This window comes from Polyergus mexicanus, unplaced genomic scaffold (assembly GCF_030449975.1).
Source record: "Polyergus mexicanus isolate NDT 795.1 unplaced genomic scaffold, iyPolMexi1.0 SCAF_2, whole genome shotgun sequence".
NCBI lineage: Eukaryota > Metazoa > Arthropoda > Insecta > Hymenoptera > Formicidae > Polyergus > Polyergus mexicanus.
In genome coordinates, this window is record NW_027223322.1 from 4,330,233 (window position 1) to 4,352,693 (window position 22,461).

The 22,461-nt window shown below is 32.1% G+C and overlaps 1 protein-coding gene across 8 annotated transcripts in view; it reads right to left on the reverse strand.

Moving 5' to 3' along the window:
* LOC138944670 (beta-1,4-N-acetylgalactosaminyltransferase bre-4) overlaps positions 1–22,461 on the reverse strand; it is a 103,234-nt gene that overhangs the window by 56,377 nt on the left and 24,396 nt on the right. For 2 of the 8 annotated variants that reach the window (XM_070315516.1, XM_070315517.1), the window contains one exon: positions 5,530–5,581. The gene's annotated coding sequence lies outside the window, so the exon portion shown is untranslated. Of the gene's footprint in view, positions 1–5,529; positions 5,582–18,265; positions 18,340–18,680; positions 18,781–18,845; positions 19,113–19,745; positions 20,504–22,461 lie in introns of those variants that run through there. The other 6 variants (XM_070315513.1, XM_070315511.1, XM_070315512.1 and 3 more) reach the window with 6 other exon arrangements.

The window sequence follows — 22,461 nt, forward strand, 5'->3', positions numbered from 1 at the left end:
AGAGAAAAGTAGAAAACAAAAGATATTATTTCTGTATGCTTTTTATGCAAGGCGAAACAAAACGAGAAGTGAAATGCTTTTATCGAATAATGTTTTTTGCAGAGGTAAAGTGCTGTTATTATTAATTAGAGGAGGCTCAAGATTGTTCAGAATCATTAGTTTCTTTTTTATATTGCCGACCTATTCTCTTGATTCCTAAGGGAAATTAATCGATGAGACGAAAGACCTCGAAAAAGTCGACTTTTAATGATTATATTCATTAATATTCCCTTGTGAAGAGCGGTCTCTTAAACGATATTTAATCCGTTTATATACCACCATACTGCATCGCACATCGCAGTCGTATTTTATGAGCTACAAGACAAGACATGAAGATGACCCTCGCCCTCGTAAGCGAAAAAAAAAAAAATCTTATGCGTTATCGACGCTGGGAGTCAAATTTAAATTATATCTCGTTCCGCATCTCTTTCTCTCTTTCTTTTTCTTTCTATCACATACTCCTCCGTGAATGCTCGTGAAAATCGCAAAAAGAGTAGAATACTGCTAACGGCGATATTTTCAAAGTTCTTCTCCCTCGTTATTTTTCGAAAAATCGTTTATGGACCCGAAAATAATTTTCTTCCAAATAAAAGCGCCGACATATCGATATATGTAGAAAAATGTAACGCGCACACCTCTTCTATTTTTCATTTTCTACAGATATTTTAAAACGTTCTAGTGTAGAGATAAAAATTCTTAAATTGGTGACATAAAGAAAACAAATATACTGTTATGGAAATCGTTTCCATCTGTAATAAAATAGCCTCGACGTACCAAGTCTTAATATTTACGGAACATTTTCAAAAATCATATAGTATTCGATTCTAAATAATTCTGTGCATACATTCGTGTATGCAAATAGTTATATGCAATCGCTATTCAATGATATATGCGCATATGTAATTGGCTCTTATTGAGAACTATGCGCACAATGTGCATAGGTAATAACCGATTAACAATAAACTATATATTGTGAATTGATTATCATACAAATGGTCAATATTTATCTAACAAATGCAGTGTATTTACAATGGAGAATAAGAGAAATGTTATAAATGGTGTAAAAGTAATCGTAAATAGAAGATGAATGAAATATAATTGGCTATGTATGTATAAAATGCAAGATTAACATATATGTAGTATTAGCGTTTTAATTTTTTGGCCAATTTGGAGACAATTTTTTCTCTACAAAGAGATCTGGACTAAAACTTTTGAAATAATTATCAATTAAAAGTAGAATCCTTTTTTTCGTAAATTAAGCTTCAAAGATTCAAATCAATAATCAAATTATATTCTTATATCAGTTTAAAAAAATCTTAACTAAATATAAAAATTTAAGATTTAATTATAAAGATATGTGATTTAAGATAATGAAAACTGATTAAATGGGTAAATATAGATAAAACATACATATAACAGATAACAAAAAATAATAATACATTTCTTCGAGATTTTATGTGTGTATGTTAGATCCATTTTTAAGTTTTAAATTTTTCCATGCTTGAACTCTTTGATCGATATAAAATCGTTATAAAAATTCATCCCCTATTGTTTGTTAATGAAAATAAATTAAAAATTTATTTAGAGGTTTAAACGAAACGTGGCATTGCGCGATGGATTGAGATCAACAATTTATTTTTACGAGTTAGTCACATGCGCCAAACTGTTTTGTTAAGCTTTTGACAGGCATTAATTGAAACGCTCTAAAATATGCATACGCATTCGATTTAAATTCTGTCTAGCGACATGGGCATCAGTCGCGATCTACGTATGTTATTGACTTCAAATGCGACAGTGTGTGTGATTTATATATATATATATATATATATATATATATATATATATATATATATATAGCGGCGCGCATATCTTAATTGAAGCTCTTATCTCGAAAATAAAATTGCGGTAGGTTTACGAGGACTCAAAACGATAACGCGTTACCCCGTAAATCCACTTTTCACGTTTTACCGCCATCATAGCATAAACATTGGCTCGATGATTCGCAATTTGGTCGACGGCCAAAACGCGAACTGCGCCGGCGGTTTTTTTTTCCCCGAGACGCATGGAGCCGCGATGGAAAGTGAACTTTTGATCGCTTTCAAACGAATATCGATACGAAACGCTACGGCTCCTATTTCAAAAGATTGATTGCTAAATACGAGTGCTGTGATATCGCGCAGTGGATGACGCGATAGCATCGCGCATTGTATCCGCAAATGGTTGGAATTGTTCACCTGTGTTTGTTCCGTTCGAGCAAAATATTATTTTGGATTTGCATATTATATTGTACGTTAATAAAATACGAAATTAAAATAATTCCATTTCAATTGTAATTTAATATTATTTTGGTTAATATATTCTACATTTTATTATATAAGAAAATTTATTAACATATATTAATTTACTTAAATATTATGTGATTTATTAGAATTATTTATTTATTATTAGAATTATTTATTTAAAATAATTAAAAAATAAAATTTAGTCAATTAAAGAATTAAATAAATATTTTCAAAAGCAATTCAAAAATAAAATACATTTTATATTCTAAGTACGCATACACAAGTATTACGATTCAACTATTACGAGTATTTCAAGTCAGCCTGATATATGTACTTAGAAAAAATCGAAACTGCTCGCCGCTGATATTATCGATGTTAAAACGGCTCTGCAGTACTGTCGACGATATCGGTTATCGCATTTTAACATACAATGACCATAATCCGACCCATATAAATTAGCAATGACCGAGACAGATGCCGCTCTCGATAGATTCGGGACACGGACAGCAGTAAAGTTAGAGAGCACGGTTTCGTGGCAAAAAGCGGATGACATGATCGAGATCGCGTGACCACCGTACAATGTCGGTATAAATTATTTATGAATTACGGTCCATCGGTGCAGGAATATAAGTGAGTGTATTTTTTTGTATGTTTCGTGTGTGTGCATATGTTTCGTGCATGCCTTCACATGACGCGTTCACGCGATGAAGCGACCAATGGAAGCCGCATTCTTAAAGATGATGTTCGTCACATCGCATACGCATAATGCTCGACGGAGATGGCCTTTTCAGGACACACACGAGAATCGTGAGATGATTGTCAAGTTCCTCTATTCTTTCGAAGGTTAATCCCCGAGCATATGGCTACATTGGTAGCTTTCTGCGTGTGGCGAATGAATACACGCGGAAAATGCTAATCTCGCCTCTTATCCGTTCGATCAACCGAGAATTTTCTGCAAAGGTGAATATACTAGCAATAACATGCTCGTAATTAATGCATAAGATGAGTCACAACTAGCGGTAGAGCCACCTTTTTCTAGCCATTAATCCAATGAGAAGAAGGATATATTCATTTTATGCTAATGAAAACTTATTTGAGATGGAAATGTGTCAGATGTCAAAAAATTCATTACAATTCATTAAATAAGCTAACTGAAAGTTATATAAATGCGTTAAATGAATAATTATAATACTTATAATAATTATAATATAATACTTATTGTAAAGAAATAATACTTATTCCTACACATATATTTATAACCTAACATGTAAAGAACAATTCGATAACGTGATGGACACACAAATCCAGATAATCGTTATATCTCACAAGTGCACACGGAAGAAAGATAGTTGCGGCAATATACGGTGCGATACATTATCGCAAATTGCACGTATCCACCGAACGGTCACGACAATTGCCCCGCGAATGCAGGTAAAGTCATAGACGGTTACGGCACGGCAATAAAAAAAAAATGTGTTGCTTATGAGTATATTATAGAAATACTTATTGTGTTGAGACCGCACGGTAGATAAAAAGTCTAATGCGAACCAGCAGTGCACGCAATTTGTTCACGCTCGGGAGAACGCGTCACGATTGTCTCGCGTAGAAAAACGACCGTATAAACAATCTTTATTCCGTGATTAAATTAAAAGCTGCATATACAACTCATAGAAAAATGGAAATCTCCAAAACACGTTACGTAAATGTATTATTTATCTATTCGGTCTTCATAAATATAACGCAGAATTTTTTTGCGTGTCATTCATTATATTGTACAATAATGACATTACTCTTTCACGAAATATACTCCTACCGCGGAAAATATATCGATATACAATTTTTTTTTTTCGTTGCCGCGAAAAAAAAAGATTTTAGAAAAATTCATGCGCGCGCGCAATATTAAACAATTTTTCTCTACCAACAATTTTATACGAAGCTTATAATAAGTTAAGCGGCACATGTTAGTTGGCGCGCTTTAATCTTCAAATTTGTGCTTCTGCATCGCTGCAAAAATGCAGAATCCTCGCGCGCACACAAATATATAATATAATCGCAAGCGGAGAAAAAAAAAATATTCCGTGTTTCATGCGCGTACAATGGCGCATCTTGTCGAGCAACATATTGCATTATTTCCACATTTCGCGTTTCAATTTGTTGCGACACACATTAACAACAAAGAACATCTGTTTCGCACATCAGACACTAATTACAACATAAATTAGACAGGTTTCTTGATAATGAATGCAAAAATGTATGTAAAATATTGCGTTCTTGATATTTTGCGAAATGTAGAAGTGTAAAATGAATTATTGAGTAGAGAGAGTGTAAGATGAATAATTTTTTTTTCCCGTAATCTGGAATATACATATATAAATATTAAGCTTTATCAAAGACAATTTTTAACAGAAAAAGCATATTTTTAAATATCATATAACAAAAATGATATTGATATACAGAGATTCGTAAAAATAAATGCACTGAATAAAAATGATCGCAATAATTTACGATATTGCTGAAGAAGAAAACAGTTCAAGCGGTTTGAAAACAAATTAACTCCTCGTTATCAGTAGTTTGCATTGTTAGCTATTGTTTTCCGGATAATATATACCGGGAATAGGGAATTAGAACGAGTAATCTACTCGTTCGAATCGTACAATCGACTTTACATGTTCTCCGAGACAAAGATTTTCATCGGTAGAGTAAAAAGAAGGAAAGAAAGAAAAAAAAAAGAAAAAGCTTCTCGTCTCGACGAAAAGCATTGGACAGATATTAAGAAAGTCGTCGCGATCGTCCAAAGTTTGCGTGCCATTTCAAAGATTGGATTTTTATTGGAGATTTCTCTTCATATCAATCGTCCTTTCTTGGCAACAACATTCTTGACTCTAGACGTGAGAGTCGCTTGCCAATTCGATATAAATATAGCAATATCAAAAAGATTGCATAAAAATCTAAACCCAGGTGGTTTTTGATCCGCAATTTCCGATATTCAACGAGAAAAGCTCAACGCGTTTCAAAGAAAATCAATTCTTTAAATTTCTTTTTTAAATATTAAATTGCAAAAAAAGCAACCACTTGTAGCATTCAAATATAATATGTTTTTTTTTTCAACAAAAAATGTATCTGCATTGTTTTTATGTATATTCGACTTTACTTAAAAGCTATAGCAAAAGTTAAACAAAAATAGGAATCGTGAGAAAATTGTACTCACGTTAATATAGAGATAAGACGTCCACGTATCCAAGAAGAGATCCTTCTTCTATCTGAAATAAATGAAATATACATATTGAAGAAAATAAACGAAGTAAGTATAAAAATGTTTTCATTTTATAATATTATTTAAATGTAAGACAAAACAAAACTTAACAAAACAAAACGAAACTTAAAAATTTGAATTTTCTCTGCTTGTTTTTGAATTGTTAATCTTAAGTATCGATAAATAATAATCTTTCTTCAATACTGATTATATTACAAGAGATTAAGATTTTTTAAAATATAAATATAAATATAATCCTAAAAGTGTGATATATATATATATATTCCAGAAAAGAATAAAAAATATTCGATAAAATACATATATAATAAAAAATTTATATAATAAAAAATATTTATATATTTAAAATAATAAAAATTAGATATATATTATAAGAGATGAAAGTTTCTTTCAAAACGCTCTTTTTATACATTGATACATCGCTGTTTTTCATAACTATGCAAAATCATGAATCATAAAATAATATGCGATGTAATACAACGGATATGAGTCGGATGAAATGTCCAAGAATGGTCCTAGCCGGAGTTTTTGTCAGGAGGAAAAAAAAAATGCGAATAAATAACGGTTATAAATGCGCGCTATCGTCGAATTATTATGCCACCTTCGCATGGCATGACTCGTGCAAAATAACGCTAAGTAATACACGAACGAAATAGCTCATGTATATGTGCGTAAGAAAAAAGATTTTTTAATAACACGATCCATGAATTCAAAAGAATCGCGATGTAAAAAAAATGGCTTGAGCTGAAATAAATGTCGAAACAATGAAAGAGAATTCTTGAAGATTATTTCAGAGTGAAATTATTTCAGAAAAAAAAAAAAAAAAAGATTATATATATTTTCTCAACAATTCATGTTAATCGCGCATAAAAATATATACGAATCATCTTATCATTACATTTGAATCAAATATAAATTCTCTTGGTGTTTGAATCTGTATTCATATAAAATCTTTTGTTTGCCAATTTTTTATAAGATGTGATTTTTATTTATTGTCACAAATTTTTAGAGCAATGATTCGCATTAAAAAAAAAAAAAAAAAAAAAACTAATTGATATTGCAACGCGTGTGCTATGATAATGGCTGGGAGTTAAAGAGCAACGAGCGTGCGCACAAAAAAACGATTACAAGAACGGTAATGACAATGCACGTGCAGTATATTTTTCTCCGTAACGTCCACGCGATGACCCGCATTTTAAACAGGGAAAAGTAGACGCGTTAAAAATCTCTCGGACTTACACGGGATTTTCGAGTTACGTAGAACCGTACAGTACCGTCCGGATCAATGAAAGAGCTCGGTCAACAAAATTGATCTCAGGTAAGAGATTTACTTTACCTTCGAATTTCAACAAACTACACAACACAAGCTTCCATCGTAAATTTACAAACGACAAAACGTGACACTAAAATTTTTCACACATTGGAATTTCTAAAATTCTGAAAATTTTGGAAAACTAAAATTCCCTTTATTTTAATTTCAAATATTTAATAAAGTCCACAGGCATTTATCTTTTCATATTTAATATCGTAAAAAATTAACAATGTAAAAAAATTAATAACAAACTCGGTATGTAAAAGTTTAATTCACTTCGCTTTAGAAAGAAATATTCGCGTATCTCTCGAATACACGGAGCCCGGACTAATGCGATCCTCTCATGAAACACGAGAATGTTCTATTCGGCGATGTAATCGCATCCCTTGTCGTAGGCAGATTCAATTAAACGCTGGACATCGCAGACAAATAATAGAGTATCGAGTCGAAATCAAGTTAGACTTTCGGTGACTGAGCAAAAGTTTGAATACGCCCAATTCAAGATGTATCTGCTTGATCTTGTTTAAAAAAAGCATGAAAAATAGCATATACATATTTCTTGATCATTCCAAACTTAACGCATGCAATATCACAATCATAAATTCTTTGACAAATTTAAGAATAGAAGTAAAGGATTATAAGAAAATAGAGATCTTTTCTTAATGAAAATAAAACCAAAAATAATAAATCTTTCTTCGCTTTAAATGCATCTTACGTAAATTTTAATAATTTTCGTTTCTATAAAATTTCATTACAATTTATCAAAATTATGCATGCGATTCGCGATTTACGATCCATTTCGATGGTATTACGCGAATAGAGTAAGAAAAATGGAAAAGAGAATGCGAATATAACGATTTTTTATACTGACTTGGTTTTAATGAACGACCGGAGAGGGTGAGTTGACACGTAATAAACAAACGGTGCTCGGACAGGAAATTCGATTCGCGAAGTCGTTCCGAAGCTCTTTATTCATGGCGCTCGACTTCGAACGCAGAGGAGATATTCGCTCGCCCCTTCGTTCACAGCGTGTTTTATCGCGTAATCAAGCCAAAAAGCGAGATCTACGATCTCCGAGCTTTCTCACTCCCTTTATCTTGGAATAGAGAGAAGCGAACCAAACGAGAGACGATCTCCGTTACGTTCTCAGACGCTCCTAAAACTCGTTCCTTCGGGGTGATAATACGAGAAACGCGAACCACCCCCGAGAATTATTTCACACGAATACTATTGCAGATAGAATACCATATATCCGACAAATAATTTTAGAACTTTTCGAAGAATTTTCATTATTCATTTTTTTTTGTATTATCCACTAATTTATGGATTCTTTTTATTAATACAGAATAAACTTTTTTTTTTTTTTTTTTTTTTTTTTTTTTTTTTTTTTTTTTCATAAAACGACGATGTCAAAATCATTTTTTAATTCCAGCAATGTATTCAGTAATATTATAGAACATTGATAAATTAGTAATAACTCTTTGCCAAAGAACTCGTGCGGTGTATTTACATGGAAATCCTTAAAAGCAAGTGTTTTTCTTTAATCTAGGTATAATATCTGCATTATCTTCACATTCATGTCTATTTATCGCTATTAATTAATATATATCATAGCCTTATGTATTAAAAATTACTCAGCAGTTTATCCTAATAATGTTTAACACCTGCTTTAATTTTTCTATATTATTATTTTAGATTAGATTTATTTTATATGTTCGTCTCCGGGACACCGTGTACATTGGAGACCGCCCTAGGGGTACGACTCAGCAACGTTCAACGAAATCGAGTTCTCGTCCGCTTTATCCGCAGCTTCCGCTGTTCGGTCGATGGAATGCGAAAACCCGCGAGAGGCATCGCTTATACAGAAGAACAGCTTCCGCCGTGTGACGAATGTTGGATCGGTTCCAAGTCGCAAATCGATTGACCCCCAAAACCAATCGGGTATACAGGATGTTCAGAATTCACGATTCACCCATTACTTCTCCGAGCGATCAAAAATTAATTTTTTCCAAAATAAAAACGTCGCGGAATAAATTTTTTAAATATAAATGCCGATTAAAAATAGATAGTTAATAATGTTGAGTACACTTAAATGAAATTATATTTTGACACTTGTAATACAAAATGATTATTATTTCGCAAATAATTAATATAAAGTTAATAGATTATCAAAGAGATATCGTATTGTAAAATCTCGAACAAAAAAAAATTTGAGATTGATCGAGCAGAGATGGTTCGCTAGATCTGGATCACTCTGTATATCCTTTCATGGATAACGGAAGAAGCGCATTCTCGATAGAGCAGATAACTGCATCGCAAAGCAGCGACCTGTCAGATGGTAGCATTCCCTGACATTTACATACAGCGGAACAATCATACGTCATCTTTGCGATAAAAATTAACTTCGTGCATACTAGCCATTCTCGAGTATACGCGGTATCTCAAAATAAACTAAAAGCGAAATTCATTCTTTTAAAATTTCAATTAACAATAAATTAAAATTTATATTTTTATTTATCCAATTTGTATTAAAAGCAAAAATAATTTTCAGTTTATGCTTTCATTAAAAAGGAATAAATTTGAGATTTACACGATTATGCTTCTTAGATAGAAAGAACTGATTGTGGAGTTTAGCCTCTGCTGTTTGTCATTTTTATATACGTGTCTACACATAATAAAACTAGATAAGTATTAAATAGGCTCTCGTAACATTTATAGCCATTTAATGGCGATTACGGATGAACTCAGCAACGTGTAAGAACGCAAATTATCGCGTTACGTGCGCACAAACGCGGTGGCAAACGGCACGAAACCGAGCTGGATATAATCGCGCATTGTAAATAATGCCTTCAACACGTATACAATGTATGTATGATGACTATGAGACTATTTTGTGGACGCACGAATCGCGTGTGCGTTGCGAGTTTACAACATTTACGGTAAAGTTTAGATAACAGTGTCTATTTAATTTTAACCGGGAAACTACCTCGATATCGCGTTTCTAATTGTAAAAGTGTCATTTAATTAATATTGCGAGGAAAACATCGTTGGAAAACATGTTCGTTTCTAATCCTGAAATTTCCTTGTCAACTTGAAAAGAATGGACATCATAATATATCCGAGATATATATAAAACTAAAAATATTTTCATTTTTAAGCTTCTCACAGATATTTAAATACAAAGTAAATTATATAAAAATTTATTTTAAAAAATGTATAAAAAAAAAAGAAGGGTTATTAAGAACTCTCGAAATTTTACGTACATATACACGCATCATTTGTTTTTCCAAAATTATATAAAACTAATATAAAAATATTTCATATGATCGAATATAGAATAATATTTTCCCGAAATATACTTTTAACAATAATCCTGCCCTGGTAACTGTATACGAGATTAAAATTTTCATTTGGGCTTCTCATTTATTTTTTATTTACGTTACACGCGCAAAAAGGGAACCGCACCGATGTCAACATTTTTCGTACAATTGTCGAATTAATAGGATGTTATTGCGGAATTATTGCGACATACGAAGAATGTGTAGTTCGTCGTCATTGGGATGTCTACAGGTGACAACCTAAATAGTATATTCGCATGTTGCAATTTACGCGTTGCAACTGACTTGCTTCTACCATTTCGAATGCATCGACAACGACAATGTGTACGTACATATATACGCACATACGATACCACGTCCAGTTTCCTCGTCGAGACAATCAGTCCTCTCGTAACGCGAGATTAAACGCGGATCGATTCTCCGGCTCATTCGCCTCGGCACGTGTCACTCCCGCGCTTGCATTGCGCAATCCGCGTCCGTGCACTCGCCTTGCGCAATACGAATATCGCAATATATGTATATCTGACAAGGAATCTAAATTATTAAATTAGCCTTAATATAAGGTTTGTGCGATATCTAGTCCAGACCATGTAAGCGATATGTAATCAAATTATTTAACAAATTATACTTATATAATTTTTAGATATTATTCCAAAATATATATTTTGTAAAATGCATAAAAATAATATATGTATGATATAAATAGAAAGTGTATTACGTAATATAATATAATAATATTGAATAAAATAACATAAAATTTTTGGGTTATGTTACTTTTTTAATGTATTCTATGTTTATGAAGTTCATAAATGTTATATAGTTGCATTTTTTAAACAAACAAATGAGATATGTAATTAAGCTTATCTAATAAACTCTTACGAAAATTGAGAAAAACAGGAAAAGCTAAATGTTAATAAAACAGTTTCAACAAATGAAAAGATTTCACAATGTTACTCTTATATAAAAGTGATATTGCAAGATCAGAGTTAAATAGTATCAATATTTAATGACATTAAAAAGACTTTAAATTTTCATCTATATACTTAAACTACATTCGCGCGCAAATACAGAAAAAAAACTGTCTTATCTTTTATCATGAGTCATTAAAATTGGTTAGCAAAAAATGTTTCATTTTAAAATATTCATATCTTTGTAATTAGGAAGCAGACTTTTCGTCACAAAAAAAAAAAAAAAAAAAAAAAAAAAAAAAAAATATTTGACAGAATAATCTTTTATACGAAAGGCATATTTTTTTTTCAAAGAGAACGTACACATTAACAGAGAAATGAATATACCATGAAATGTTTGCATCAAAGTATCTGCGTATTTAATGAATTTTGCGACAGCGCGTATCTCGCTCTGCGGTTATAAAAAAAGAAAATGCACGATACGAAGTTACACGGTTAAATAACTCTTATTTGAACGAAAAGAAATTTCAACTTGAATGCAAAAACCGTTATAAATACGTTTCATGTTTCATAATTTCTACATTTAATGAATTTTGCACCGATTTTAACAGAATTCAAAAATCCAAATATGCACACATTCTCTTTCTCTCTCGTTTTTTCCAATTATTTTATAAAGTTTTGATCTCGTTGCTTTTATACACAAACGATTTCGTATGATGATGCGTTGAAATGCTGAATCGTAATGCCAATTAACACAAACATGCAATCGCGGATACATACAGCGCAATTAATAAATGATATTGATTTTAGGAAACGTCATATCATAAAGTTTCTTTGATCGAATCACAATTACACAAATTAGTAAATCGATTGCATCAATATTATTTGTTAAAATAGAATACGAATATCTTATGGTTTTCCTGTAGAAATAGAATCCAGGAGAAACAAAATTGAATGTTCTAAAATATTTGAAAATATTTTTCGTAAATATTTTTATACACATATATACATATCATTGTATTTATTAAAAATTAGTTTTTTGGGAATTTTGATATCGTAGCGATATCTGATAGCGCTCAATTCAATTGCGTGAGAATTTATATACTGTACACAGACCTGAATTTTTTTCTATCGTGCTTTTTAATCCTGTTGCAGTGCAACGTTCTACTGTTAGCCAAATAGGTTCCTCTTTTTCCATGTAAAACAAAAAAAAAATAGAAAGAAAAATAGATTATATCTAAAACATTTCAGAAAGCAGCAGTGAGCACGGAAGTAACGGATTACGTTGAATTTCACTTTTTTCATATGTATGAAGCTATTTTCCATGCACAGAAAATTTCATTTATCCACTTGAGTGGATGAAAACTGCAAGATTTTAAAAAGTCGCAAGAAAATTATCTAACTTACTTTTCTATTAATTTCAGAATCATTGTCATATTTCACTATCATTTTATATTTCATAATTTTATTTGTATTCTATTGTTTTTATCTGTATTCTATTTATTATAAACATTGTACGGTCTATTATTATATTAAAATTGAGATTGAGATTTTTGGCATATTATATGTATATATCGAATAGTTAATGTCAACGTTGCGTCATTCAGAAAGAAAATCGGATATTCTTTCTATAATACATTATATATTTCTTTCCATAGTTTTATGTATATTCGCGTTCGATACAGCCAGAGATAAAATAATCGTAAAAGCTTACTTACTCTATCTTACTACGTTCTTTTAAAAGTATACGTCGTACCGTATTGAGGTACGCCAAATGTATCTTTTATGCATATCAATAGTTTACCATAAATTTTTCTCTACTGAGAATGTTAACGGTATAAATAAATAAATTTCATCGCAAAGAACAAGCAAATGCATTAATGATTTTTAAAATCTTCACATTGAAATTACAGAATAAAATCCCGGACAAAATACAAGACGTTTCCTTTTAAAGGTGATCCGATCAACCGATTGCATATCAGCAATGTCATTAACTTATCAAATGGTAGATATATGCCCGCATACAAAAAATATAATCAGAATCTTTTCTGAGGCGAAAATTGCTGAACGAATATTGATAGATACATTAGAAGTATCGGAGGTCAAACTATAAAGAAATTCTAGAGTTATAGAAAATAAAAGTTCTGATATATCTCGTCTAGTAGTAGAGAAATCCGATATATAAAAATTGTAAAACAAGCAATCAGAAATTCTAATTCTTATCTAATGCAAATTTTCTAGAAATAGCAAAATATATTTTAGAAATAATTTTTAAAAACGTAGATGTGTTCTATAATTCTTGTTTTAATGAATTTTGCTGAGTAATTAATTGAAAATTAAATACGCGATTTACGATTATTTTATAGAGAAAAAATTAGTAATTTAATAGGTAGATTAAATAATAAAACAAACAATAATATATTTTATCGATTCTTCCTCGAGAGATTATAAGGGGACGCCTCTCTCGAGTTCGCGTAAAATAAACGGCAATTATAAACCTGGAGGTAATAAGAAGTAGGCTAGATATAGTTATTTATTCCCGCCTACAAATCCCCTAAGAGCGCGTAGCTCACATAAATAAAGTGTACGTACGTGGAATATAGTATATGCCGGCTTACATCGTCGCGGCTGGAAACTTCAGGCATATTTTTTAACTACGAAGCGTGTACACTAAAACTCTGGACTGAGAAACGAGCTTTATTTTCAATATATTTTCGCTTTTTAGAATAATCTATACATTGGAGACACGAGCTCTCATTTGCTTCAAAGGCCGAGTAATGAATAAAAATAAACAGAAACGGGTCAAATATTTTAACTCAATATTTCAACGAATATTGCAATGAATATTGCAATAAAATGAGAAAATTTACTACTCTACTCTATTTTAAAATCTATTCTCCAATTTTCAATATACGTGACAATTACAATACAATTAGTAGCGATAAATTATTAATTTAATTTAATTTAATAATTTATTTATTTTTAATTTTCAACTTATTACTTTTATTTGTTATCTTTCCTTAAGCTCATAATTAAATCATTATTACATATCGATAAATGTATAAAGCATATTACTGCGCTATCTTTTTGCTGATAAACTGAACATATGGTATACGCGCGTAGGAGTGAACGGAAATAATGCGGTCATATAAGTGCAAGGCGACAAGGTATGTACCATTGTCGCAAATGTCGACGTCATCGTCATCGTAGGCAGTTTAAAACGGCCGTCGACGGGACGTAATTGGTTCGATAACAATCCACGATCTGTGCAGCCGGTGGATGCGATTAAACGCGCGCCCGCCGTCGTAAGCGAGCCGTGATAAAGTGTGCCCGTATGCGGAATAACGATCGCGATCGTGCCATCCCGCGGACCGTTCGAGGCACAATGTATTCGAGGCTGTACGAAAATGAGATTCGATCGTAGAGGAAAATACGCAAGGTATCTCTTTACAAAAGATTGTATAGCGTTATTTTTCTAGACTTTATTTATATAGAATATTTAAAAAAAAAAACGTTATTTAATAAAGAAATACTAATATCTATATGCGAGCCGCGATATAAATGTATATTATAAAAAACTATTCAATATATTAAAAATTATGACAAAATAAGAATCAAAGAAAATGTTTAAACCTCAAAAATACATATTCAAGATTTGTTCAATTTCAGTCGTTGTAATTGTGAATTTAATACACAAAATGTTTTTTTATGGAAATGTAATTGGAAACTTAATTCAATCAATTTGAAACTTTGTTCATTCAATCTTTAAAATTAAAAAGCGAACAATCGAGTTTTTAGCTAAGGAAAAATAAAAAATTCACAAGCTTAATTATCTCTAGAATGTCAATTATTGTCTTCTCAATAAAATGTATTCGTAAAATGATATAACTAAAAAATTTCTATTAAATTGAGAAGGAATACTTATTTTTTACGATAAATGTGTCATCTCCAGCCATCGACCTTCTTCCTCGGCTGTATAAAATTGCGTCAAAATGACAACATGCATAGGAACGTAACCCATTTATCCGGGCGAGCTAATAAAGCGACACAATGCGCAATTTGGTCATCGTCGATGAATGGACGTAAATCCCACAAGACATTTTCCTCAACGCATTCATGATATAATAGGGAACGAACATACAGTTGAATGGTAAACGACGATCGTTCTCTCTCGCGGATCGAGTGAGCGCAATGAAAGGCATAAATCGCTATCGTTTGAGTGAGCGCGTGACTTTAATACACATAAAACGCGATAATAGCGAGAAATATGTCAGTTGAAACTATTAAATGCACTCCATACCTTTTCATGCGTATGCAAAATATCCGCCATGAAATAATCGCTTTTGAAAGAAACAGCCTTTTTTGCCCGGTGAATATGTATGTGTTTATATTTTATGTGTAATGCAAACAAATATTTTTTTCTCCCTTATTATGCAATCGTGTTTTGCGAAGATAATCTATTAAAAACTTTCTGCCATTTGTGGAATTGCATCTCGGATTATTGTTTCAATATTATAACAGAAATTTTATTATTCAGAAATAAAGCAGAGATAAAACATTGAGCAAAATTGTGAATATAATTCTGTAATAACAAGTATGTAATAACAAGTATGTAATAACAAATATAATTCTCTAATAACAAGTATATAATAACAAATGTTATACGAAACATGTAACATTAAAGAGATCTTTAAATTTGAAGTCAACTCTTTGTCTAAAGTTCCATTTTAATCTAATTTAAATACCAGTCACTTCAATTTAATCAAGTACCTTTTAATATCGAAACACAGTCATTTTATACATGCGTGATGTTTTGCATTAAAATAAAATTTATACGATATTCGAGAAATAAAGAAACGATTGTGACATCGATGCTTCTCGCGTATACCAAAATACGCTCGTATATTTCGACGATAACACGCTTCGAGAAACACCAGACAGCGTCAACCGATAATATCGCCGTGGAAACAACTTTGTGATAAAAAATAATTTACAGACATAGCGATGACTTTGCGCATCACGCTTTTAATTATCGCGCGACAACAGTTTTCACACTGACGTTAGTTAGGGGCGTCACAATTTATGACAGCGCGATGATCGCCTGCGTGCGATCCATTTACACGGAACGATTACCGACATACATACATATATATGTATAGTATATCATTATTATTTTCGACATATCCCATCAGGCAAAAAAAGATCCAGTTTTCGTAAATTACTTAGTTATCTCAAATTAATAAATATTTTCAAAGTCTATATTTTACATTAATAAGATATCTCTTGATTTAAAATTTGAAATAAATCAAAATAACAGACATCTCGAAAAATGGGAGATCTTGAAGCAATATTGCAACAATATTTCATCAAGCAATTCAATTTTTATCGAAGATAAATAAAAAACTCACACATATATATTAAAATAAATCGAAATAATAAATAAAACAAATTGCTGTACAAAAACCTAATATTGCGCCAAAAAGTTTATAAAATATGAAAAAACGTGAATATTTAAATCAAACAAATATTGATTTTTTATATCATATTCTTGTATGTTTTTTTTTCTAATTTTTCAGTTTTTTTTTTTTTTTTTCCCCATTAATCGATAAGAAGAAGTAAGATAATGCTGTTGTGACTTCAACATACAGACGAAGAGATCGAGATAAGCCTGACGAATGTTATTCTATCGTCAGATCAATGGCAATGCGATGTGATCTGTTAGCTCTTAACTTAATCGGCGACTTCTCGCCTCTAACGATAGTGTTATCTGTCAATTAGGTAAGCTTGATCTGTCTCAAGTCTCAAGTATGTATGTCGCTCACATAAGAAATACAAATCCGATCGTATATGTATATAATTTATGCGCAGTATTTTTAATTGCCGGATGATAAATATTTAATTTTGTCCGAAGAAATTTGCGCGCAAGAATAATACAGGATAATATTGGATATATGATGAAATTCTAACAAATAAAACTAAACGTTTAGCGAATGAGAAATAGATCGATGAATAAAGTAAAGTACTTAAAATAGCAATTTACATAAAACGTTATACATGATAAAATATAAAAAGCGTTTCAACAGAAATAAAATATTATTATTACTGTTAAAAACGTCAAAACTCGACGAATACAACGGAATATCACGATAATGTATTTCATTTATAAATCGAAATGCGATATGATTTATGATATCTTAATCGCGATATCACTCCGGGAATATGATATTCTGCGAAGAAGGCCGAAGATACGGTTTATCTGCTGGATAAACATGGACTTTGCGAAATTTCTATGTAGCCTCTATATATATATATATATCTCTCTCTCTCTCTCTCTCTCTCTCTTTCTCTCTCTCTGATTCTTTTCTCTTTTCTCTCTGATTCACTCGTCGTACTTAGATATGAAAGCAGAATGAAATGAACCATAATATATAAAGACATGTAATTTGCCGGAGGGCTTCGCAACTATACGAGCTGCTTTCAAATATTGTATATCGGGCAAAATTCGCATCTCATCGCGATTCACGAAATTACGGCACACCGTGTGGAGTGGAATGGCCCGGCAAACATCTGGCGCGTTAAGTAATCGCGCGGGGCTACCGATCGCAACCAGCGAACGTATATACTCGCAGCCCGTTTGCAAACAAATCTCTCGAGAACATGTTATTTTTGATATGTGCGTAAATGAATACTCGGTATATGTGTGAGCATGTGTGTCGAAAATCATACATTTTCTACCGATTGACGATACACGAGAGATCAAATTGAGGAATGCACGGTTTGTTTCGAGGATTTTCGCGAATTTCAAATAGATATATTTCAGTAAATAAATAAAAAAAAATATATATATAAAGGAATATATCAAATAATTGATAATTCAAGAATTAATAACTGATTAATAATTAATAACTGATAATTAAATTAATAATATGGATCAAAACACCATATTAAATTCATGGAAATGCTGTGTTCTCAAAACCGAAGAGATAATTATCGCAGTTAAGACACGATTATATTACTCGAAATGTTAATAAATATTATTCAAATACGCATCAATTAAATGAGAATTCATTTAAGTACAGTATTCTGCAATTACAGCTAACCTCACTCTACTTTACCTAGAAATTCTCCAGCTGTTCAGTGTCGATTAATAATGTCCATTTAGGTTCGATTGGCCAGATCTATATGTTAACTAATCCTAGATTAGCGATTCGTTATCCTTTGTACATTATAACTCTAAGCGTAATTTAGCAAAATGAGATTCAGTTAATCAAGATTAGTGCCGGTTATTGCTGATACAGCCGACAATTTATAATAGGATATTGCTATACATACATATACATATATATAAATTATACGTAAAATATTGTAGAAATAATTTAAAAAAATATAAAAATTATTTAATCCAATAATAAAAATCTATTAAAAATTAGATATGTTGGAACGTCCCCAATTAAACGTGAAAATAAAGCATGTTAAAATTATTCATATAAAAGATAGAGATGTTAATCTAGTGTTCAATTAAAAAGTCACCATTTCAGAATTCACGCTGTTTTCCTTAAAAAGAGTTAAAGGACGAACATCACGAACTTGCCAAGCGCGACGCAATCATTACAAATCTGCCAACTGCATTCTGAAAAGCGGTAGTTCCCCTTCAATTCTCGTTCTCGTACGAGAACATCTTACGTAATCCCTTACCTTTCTCGCTTTCTCGCCTCTCTTTCTCCTTCTCTCTTTCAGCGACGCTCAAGCTTACGAGTCTTCAAAGTTCGCGCACGTGTCAGATAGATCATCTTTCTCTCTCTTACTCTTTCTCTATTCTGATCTCTATCTCTCGTTCGTTCCCTTTTCTCTTCTTCCTTCTCTCCTAGTTCGGCGTAAGCGGCAGCCTTGGCCTTTCAAACAAGATCCATCGAAGTCTTCCTTTAGGTCGACTCGTCCTCCTCTTTTCTTCCTCTATTGATCCTAGAATACCACACACACATACGTTTTGCTATATCATACGAGAACGCAAGAACCTTGACGTTTTTAACTCTTCCTTTTTCTACTATTTATTTTCATTCTTTTGCATTTATTATTCATCTTTCATTTGTATTATAATTATCTCTCGTTCTTTTGTATTTATAATTCATCTTTCATTTGTATTATAATTACAATAATTATTTTTCAATTAATAATTATAGAGAATGTTTTTATAATTACTTAGATATAAAATCAATAAAATTAATGAGAAAGAGAGAGAGAGAATTGCAATTATTGCATATTAAAATTTTCTTAAAACACAACTTTTTCTTTAAGGCTTATAATTTCAAAATCATTATATAAAATTTATGATTAAAATAATATCCGATACACTATTCTGGGATACTTTATATAAAAATAATTACGGTGTTAAGTTTATAAAGTTTAAAACGTGCACAAGAAATCGGATTTTTTTCAATACAGCATTTGAAGAATTCGCTTCATTTGACAAAATGAACTCGATTGACTGTGCTACAGAAAGACCTCTCAGATTATAGTGTTCTAAATTAAGGGACACTTGACGTGACCGAAATAAAGACTATATCCGAGCGGAACGATGCCGACACAGTAACTGACCTTCTCAATGCAACCGGTTTTACATTCACAGCTTTCTCTACCCCTTCTGCGGCTCCACAATTGCTGTCCCTCTTACTCAGCATTCGCTGGATTGCAGCAGCCGCACTACTTTGTCCTTTCTTACAGGAATAAACCACGCGATCTTTCCCTGAACTTTCCGAGTCTCTTATGAAATCGCGCGATCGTAAATGACGAAAGGTTTCTGTTTTGAAGACACGATTGTTGACACTATTACATGTTATTGACACGACAATCGTGAGTCATTAGCATACACACAATTATATGCATTGCCGTGTAAATATTTCATATAAGGATTCTTTCATGAATTTAAAACATAGATTTCTTCTTAAAAAGAATTTCAATAATTCTCTAATTTCGAAATATATTGCCAGTAAATATGTCGAACTTAATTTCTAACAAAATGATAACAAAATTATATAACAAAGATCGAATTCTAGAAAGACATATAACATGTGCTATTTCATAATCAGATCAGAAAATATCAACAATCGTTCATCTTACCCTTCCCTCTTCCCGATAGTCAATGTCAAGGCGATATTTTCGCCGCTCGAGAATCTGATTCAAACGTCACATCCGCGAACATCGATTCGCAAATCGCGTCACGTTCTTTATTAGAATCCTTTATTTCGGCTGTCGAGCGAGGCGTAACTCTTGCTTGACCAACGCGATGAAGAAGCAAGCGTAAAGTGAAAATCACCGAGAAGACGCACGAGGGTTGCGAAACACTCCTCACTCTACGGAGTCTCGGCGCGAACTGAGGCACGAGCGGCACGAGCACCGCTCGCCGGTTGGAGTCAACGAAGGAATGCGCGTGATTGGTTGCCGACGTGCCGGTTGCAACTGTCGCGCTGATTGGTTCGCCAATTCATTGCGAAATAAATCGGACAATTTGGCCACGAATATATAGATAGAAGATTTGCATCGCGAGATATCAAAATTATGCACACACACACACATATATATATATATATATTAGAAATATTAGCTGATTGTAAGTCACATTCGACTTGTGTATAGTCTCAAAATAGTCTAACTGATAAAAAAATCTACGATTTTACGATTTATGACGTATGATTATCTGGAACACATCTGGCGATTTAATGGATTTCTAATGTACATAGGTAGTTCGGATTTTATATTGAATTATCATTTTTCTGTGCGACATGAGAGAAAGATAAACATAATACTGAAGTGTATTAACTATATTCCATTTTTTATCAAAGAATATTTCGATTCTTTGTTATAAAATTGTACTTGTGTTTCTCTTCAAATTAAATTTCGAATAAAAATTTATTGCTGCGAAAGAAAACGTTTTGCAAAGAGACTGTCATTCGCGGAACACACGCATAGGGAATGCAAAGCAAACAGTTTCAATGTAATTTAAGAGTTTATATGTTATTGTTCTCTCGAAGGTTAGAAAAAAAAGTAGCGACAGAAAGGATTGCTTGTACATTGATTCAAAGGGAACGGCATTGTTGCATATCCGCGATTTTGAATTGCGACAGCCTTAGCGAATGCAAAACCCGACAGTGCACGAAATCCTCGGTCTGCTGCGCCTGATTATATTTCCTGCGCGCGTGAAATTAAAATATGAAAGGACGCGTATGAAAAATAAGGCCTTCGTCGTCCAAAGGCGGACGACAAAAATCAATGTCGTCCGATTTTTATCGGTGCAGCGTGCGATACAACTCGGAGTCGTGTTTCGCCACTATCGCGCTTTATGTGACTCAAATAGCATAATTCTATTTTCGTGCCGCTCATTCAATAGCTCGCTTAGATTTTTATTTCGACAAATTGCAACTAACCAAGTTACTCCGAATTACCGTTTGAAGATGCCCCTGCTGTTCAAAATATTGTATTATGCACAGACACGTACTTTTCTCTCTTATTCAGAAAACAAAGCGTAAATTGCATAAAATGGCAGATTAGGAACAATGCATTAAGCGTGCACTAACAAAAGCTTCTCTTGTTCAAATCCTTGAATCTTCTACCTTTTCCAAATCCTATTTTGTAGCGGCTTTACCGCTCGGCTCGTCGCCACGTTAAAAACTTTCGGGACTACCAAGGCGGACAGTTTGTCCATTTTGGTCAGAGTCACAGTGAGAAAAGCAAGAGCGGAGAATGTAGGGATCTAAATAAAAAAAAAAAGCATGTATGCGCGTCCGAAGGTAGCAGAAAATTGCTCGTAAATTGCTCTCGATGGACTTATTGCACTTTTCAGGCATTGAAAGTTTCTGACGAACCGTCGACTCTTTAGTTAATTATAGAATGTACTAAAAGTCACGTATATTTTCTCGTTCTACGTATATCTTGCCTCTTTTAAATTTCTTTATTTAAAAATTTAATCAAACGATATCACGACTTTGGATATATAATGTTATGTATATATTTTCTTAATTAATTGCCAATCTCTGAAATTTTATAAAACTGCAAAGCCTATTTAAAATTGAATAAAAATACAAGTCTCATCTGAACAATTTGAAGTTAAATATATCACTAAATTATAATTTATAATTAAACGCGCTGCTAAAAATTTAATCGTGTAACGAGAGATTGATAATTTTCTATCCTCAGCTTAATAATTTGAATATTATTTGAATATTCTGTTTAAGGAAAGAACGACGCGCAGAATTAGTTTCGACAAATCTGCATATAAATTTTCATAAAAATAAATTTTTTACGCAGACAATACGAT